Below are 6,461 nucleotides of genomic sequence, written 5' to 3'. Positions count from 1 at the left end.
TTTTTTTTTGGTGTAGATTGTTAATACCTTGGAGAAATGAAGGGCTAAAAAACCACAAAATAAAATCCCTGAGTTTTCACTCTGTTTCCTGGGCCTTATTTCATATGGTAAATGGCAAGTTATCCCACAACTAGTAATTTAGGTACTTACTTTAACAAAAAAGTATAGGGTAAGTTTGGATCTTCTATTTCCTTGGTATTTGGAATTACAAGGGGATAAATGCTCACTGCCTAGTACTGCTACAGTTTTGGTGCCTCTTTGACACTGAATATAGTATGAAGGTACCAGCACCATATATGTAAAGGTGCCAGCKGAAGCTATACTTCATGCTCTGCTATTTTGTTGGCACATTCAAGAAGTTAAGAATGATGGATTAGATTCAGGTCTTCTTGGACTTCTTTGCAAACACAATACAGTTGACTGCTGCAGCTTCTTCCTCTCCCTGATCCCTCTTTGTTTATTCCCTGACTAGATCTCATTCCAGTCTGGGCTGAGACATCTCAGCTTTGGAAGTCTTACTCTTTTGGAAAGTGATAAAAATAATTATTTCTAAAAGAAAGCATACAAATCTCTATACAAGAATCTCTGTATCTAAGTGTGCTCTTTCACCCCACTCTACAGCTTGTGGTKGTCTCAAATGTATCTGTCTCTCTTTAATCTTTCATAGCTTTGGGAGAAATAGTCTAGCATGGCAAAGCTTTATCTTAAGTAGTTATCTTTTGTCATATACTGCTGAATGTTTTCAGAAAGCCTACACATTTACTAACAGAACGTGCATAGTGCACAAGAGTTTCAATAAYAGGTAACTCCAATCTGAATAAGCTTATTCTGCGCCCCTAATTGGAAAACAGCAATCTGCTCACAGTGGGGAAATCAAGAGTGCCATTTGTAGCTAGTTACAACCTTTAAAATTGGAGGAAAGGCAGCTGCTTACAGGTGGTGGTCCTTAAGTACAGGTGTGTACATATGTAACCTTAGGCTGGCAAGTTTGTAGGTCTTGATGAGGCTGCATCCTAGGGAAATTTATGTTAATTTGATTCATCTTTTTATATTCTTTATGGGAAGCTGCACTTCATAAACTTAGCCTAACAGAGAAAGCACCTTCAACATACATAAGAAAGACAAACCCTTTTAGAAAGTATTTTGTAGCCTTGCTGAAGAAAGTTAAGTCCATTTGCTGCTGTAGGAATTCTACAAATGAGACCAAGGTGTAAAGGAATAGCTTTTGATCACAGACTTATGAAGTGCTTAYATTCAATTAATGGTATATCTGAGGTTTTAGCAGCTTCTGTTGCCTGTTTGACAGTCCCAAGTGCCTGAAATTTGTTGGGTGATAATGTGGTACTTGAACTTCAAATGTTTACTTGACATTAATCCTTAGATTCCTTCTACTTTAATGCATGGCAGCTGTTTCCTAACATGAACATCAACTGTCATCTCCTGGTAGCTCTAATATAATGTCAGCAAATCTGTTTTTTCATTAAATAGTGTTTTTATCAGAGTGAGAGAATCCTTGTGACTTCAAGAYTTGTTGAGTGTCAGAGGTTTTCCACCTTTTTTTCACTGGATGGAAATATCAGTTTACTTTTGGCTTTTCAGTATTCTTAATGATTACTAATTCTCTGACAAGCCATAATATGTTGTATGTTAACCACTGGGTCTTAGAAAATCCACTGTTGATTATTTTTAAATTATTCTGATTRTATTTTTTGTTGTTTTTTACCTTTATTTTAAATTACTTTATTTTTTTAAAGAAAAATATTTGATTTAGACATGTTTGGAGGAAGAATGTAATTAGTAACATTAGCTATGTATATAACAGCTGAATATTATTCAGGTGATACTTGAGATTGCACTTAAATGAGAAGCAAACTTTTAAAAGCTGTTTATTTTCTGTAGCTATTTGACCTCAAGCAGAATTTTTGAAACTTACTGGCATAGTCTCTATGTTAAAGTAGAGATAGAATAGCAATTAAGTATAGATGTCTCTAATTTGTCCAAACCAGAAAGTTTTTTCAGAGAGAACAGGTTGTTTTGTGTTCTTAATGCATTTTTTGTTGCACAGAAAAGACATGATGTATTTCAATTAGTCAGAGTCATTTTACATTTGAAATAGCAAGAAATTATCTGGATGGGAATTTTACTACAGTAAAATTAAGACCTTCTATCAGACAGCATAGGATCTGGTTTTTTTTTAGGTCTCAATCAATAGTAAATTTTAATATAAACTGAGGTAAGCAAAACTTAAAATAAGGTCTAACCKTAACCAAGCACTTCATTAAAGTTTCTGGGGAGATAAGTGAAAAATCACTCTACTCCTCAAGTGTCTTAACACAAAGATTCAATTAAAACCCAAGCTCTCAGTTAATGTAAAATGCTAAATTATCAAGTGCAAGCCATTGTTAACATACCCTCAAGGGTAGCTGACTAGGAATTACAGTCTATCAAACAAATCTGTGATTTTGTGCAAGTGTATTTAAATTTTAAACAGATAAAGATGTTTACAAGTATTTTTTTTATTGCAGCTTATAACTCCTAGTTATGTTTTCACCCTTGCTTTACAAGTACCTCACATTTTGATAAGCAGGTACAAGAGCATGAATACCTACTCCTTTTGTTTTTCTAGTAATTTTAGATAGTTGAGCAGCTTATGCAATTTTACATGGAAGGGAAGATAAGAGTATGCATGTATTCTATGCTAAAATGATTTTCTCTGAAAGTAATATGGCTAGTCATGTGTGAAGGTATAATTGGGTTTTTTGTTAGATCCCTTTTCTTTTTTCTGTATTACTTCACTCTAATTCTGTTCTTTTTCATTCACTGATAACCTAGTTCTGACACATAGTTTAAGGCAAGGTTTGTCACATAAGTTTCTTTTGGAAGAAAAAGATGTTATGAAGGACTGTAGTTTGCAGCCTGTGTATTTTACAACTCTGTGTAAACAACAATGAAAACYAAATTCTTTAATGATATCTGAGTTACAGCAGGTAAAAGAAAAATAAAATCCATGTTGGCATTGAAAAGGAATCATGTCTGTTATCCAAACGTGTAAARCATGTGACTTGCATTCCACAGCAAATTAAAGTATCCCAAAGTATATCAAAAGCTGGATCTATAAAGAGAAAGCAGAATGTAGTTGGCATGTAGTTATATGGATGATGGGTGTGTTAAAAATGCCCAGATTTATTGCTGATTTACAGCTGTAAATTAAAGCTGTAGCTTTGATCCGATTTTATTTTGTTTGGTTCATACCTCTGTTATACTGAATTTATTATTCTGTTCTGTTTATTTATTATTCTGATAATTTACTATTATTATTAATAGTAAATTATCACTAAATTATAGTGATAATTTACTATTAATAATAACATCCCATTTAGTATTAATTCTGTTTTGAGAAGTTCTTATGCAAATGTGTGAGTAGAGATGTAGAGATTTCTTTTGCAGACTGCCTGGCTACTAGATGAAGTGCAGATTCTTTCTCAATGACATTCCTTTGATTAAAAAATGATCCTAGGAATTGGTGTTGGCTTTGCAATGAAGATCTTACTCTTTTAAACTAAAACAGTATATTTGGTGATAATAGGGAAGAAATGTGAGCTCTCTTCTTTTCAACAGTACTCTTCAGTTAATCATGTAATATTTCAGTTTAGAACACAAATGTGGGTAAGATAATGTTTTCTTAACTTATTGATTTCATGTTGGTAAACGCTTCACTTTTGTGGAAAAAAATTACTGAGTTTGTGCAGATGTTTTGTTGTGATAGATCTATTATCCAGCTATTAGAAGATAAATGACTGATCTTTTCCACTTTCCTTGCCTCCAGAAAATTGAAATAAGAAGGGGAATATCATTTGGGCTGTATGATTAGGGCAGGTGGGGTGGCTATTAATTTAAGAGAGAAGAATCTTGGCAGCATGGGCCAACTTGCACTGTATTATCAATCAAACCTTGATGCACTTCTTGTGATGACCCAGCACTCTCAGGTTTTCGCAGCGTTAATTAGAATTCATGACAAAATAGATGCAAGGAAACGTTTTGTACCCGTCATAATTTTATAGAAAATTTATTGTTATTAGAGGAACCATTTGCTTAGTGTGATTTTTTTCATTACCAGCTTGTCAACGAGCATAGATAATCTGGAGAAAATATGAACTCCATAGATTGGGTGTCACTTTTGTTGATGGTTCATATAGTTTACCTTGGAGCACAGCTAATGGCTGAAGTTCATAGCAACAGCACAGAAAAATGTGGCACCTAGTGGAAGACAAATGAACCATGTTTATTGCTTTAATACAAAAAATACATAAATGGAAGGCAGCATTTGAATTTGATGAGCTCATTGCTAGTTTTTTTTGAGTGATTTATATTTTCTCCTTATGCAAAAAGCTACTATTGACACAGTGAGATGGAAATTAACTGACTGTTTTTTAGAAACCGATATTTTTTGGTTTTATATTCTGATTGAATCATTTTGTTTTAATTTTAAATACTTTTATGGAATGTTGAACATTTAATAAACAAAGATTATTAGCCACTCCACTGATGTTTAGATATATAGTAGGATCATACTATAGGGGAAACTGTGTTGACTAGAAAATAATCTCTTATTAAGAAAGCACTAGGAAATTTTCTCAGAGAAATCCTCTTGTTACCAGTGCATTTTCAGTCTGTCACATTCTTACTTTTGAAAGTGGAAAAAAAAGAAAAGCCTAATTTTAGAAAATAGAGTAATGGGAAGAGAGGCATGATCTTAACTAGTGTCATGATGAATGGCAATTCCTATATTAACTTGTAAATCTAGGGACTTGCCATAGGAATAAAATGCCTGTTTATCCAGTGCATGTCTTGCATTTCATAGCATATGTTCAATTTTTTTGATATTATCTTTTAAGCATTCACAGGTGACAGCATTCTCATTGTAAATTTAAGTAGGTGACTGATGTAATTTGAAATAAGTAATTATTTAGAATTCCTGTGCTCCACTTTGACTCTCTCTTTGTACTCAGTTGTACTTTATACATAGTAACTGAGCTTTTAAAAAGCCAGCCRTGTTTATAGGATATGTTTTTAGTTTTAAATGATCTGAGTTAGTGTTCTATGTATTTTATTTCAGCTTTCAAACTAAATCATATCTAAATGAAAGAAAAATACAGCAAAATGTATGTACTGAACTACTAGCAGTAAAAGACAAGGGTACTCTCTCTAGAATTACTATTGGAAATCTGTGACGACCTTCATCTATGAACCTAAAACGGTATTTTTAACCATTAGACTGTGACTATTCCTATAGTCATAAACTGATCTGTCTGTCTATCTCTCTTGTCTCCTAGATGAAACAGTGACCTACAAAAAGTCTCTTTGTGTGSTCTTAAAATATCATCTCTTCCTCCTAAAACTTCAGATCTATCATTGTGCTCTGCAGCTGACCTTAACTAGTAGTTCAGAGATGTGCATCCTGATAAAGAGACTTCTCACTTTCCCAGTGGGAAAGCTTCTCAGCTTCTATGGCCTAAATGAATACCTGCTTTGGACAGGTAGTGATTTGCTTGGGATTAACCACTGCCTTCTGCTGAACTCTGAACACCCATCTTTGTATCAGCTCACTGCAGTTTCTAATTACAAATAGGTTACTGCACATTATTAAGAAAAAAGTTTAATACAACAAAAGATAAAAAAGAGCTTTTGTTTTTGTGATACAGCAAATAATTTTAGATGTAAAGTGTATTTAACTCTATCAAATAATCAAATTTTGCTCCCTGGAATGGATTTCATTCTTGTTGGGACCAGCAGGTACCARTATTTGGATGAGGCTGGAGACAATAAATGCAACTTCACGTTTATTCTTATTGGTAATTCATAAAATCCCCACAGAGCCTGAGACTTGTTTAGCATAATAGCAAGACTATATTCTGAGCTGTTTTCTTTCAATTGTAATGTTGAGCGCATACTAATAAACCACATGTCAGCCAAATACAGGGAGAAAAATGTAACATATGAATATCATTGTATTTAATATTTCTCAAAAAGTACCATTTCAATAAACTGCACTTCTATTTAATTGCTTACTTTAAGTCATTGGGGAAATTATAGAGGTTGAAATGCATATCCCTAGTGCTCAGATAGAATATGACATTAATTTGCTGCCAGAAGGCTATACTGCATGCATGCTAACTGCATACATATCAGCTGCTTCATATAAAGTATCATCATTTTAGTTATTTGACTTAACATGTACTCTGACACAAAACAAATCTTAATTAAAGCAATTAGAAGAGAAAGAACACTAATCCTAGGCACACAATTATATGTCCTTATAAGGCATGGTCAGTTTGTGATCTGTTCTCACAGTTAAAGTAACCTGCTGACAGAATTTTAGCTGGAATTCCAATATATGTTTTCTCCCATTGTTTTAAAAGAAAATACCGTGGCAGAAGGTTTCAGTAATCCTTGAGGTATTA

The 6,461-nt window shown here is 33.4% G+C and overlaps 1 protein-coding gene across 1 annotated transcript in view; it reads left to right on the top strand.

Moving 5' to 3' along the window:
* The window catches only part of AP3B1 (adaptor related protein complex 3 subunit beta 1), a 155,380-nt gene that overhangs the window by 36,230 nt on the left and 112,689 nt on the right, over positions 1 to 6,461 (top strand). The window lies entirely within an intron of this gene.

This window comes from Malurus melanocephalus, unplaced genomic scaffold, assembly GCF_030028575.1.
Source record: "Malurus melanocephalus ecotype Western Australia unplaced genomic scaffold, MMel_1.1 scaffold_31, whole genome shotgun sequence".
Classification (NCBI taxonomy): Eukaryota; Metazoa; Chordata; class Aves; order Passeriformes; family Maluridae; genus Malurus; species Malurus melanocephalus.
This window is presented reverse-complemented; position numbering and strand designations above follow the sequence as displayed.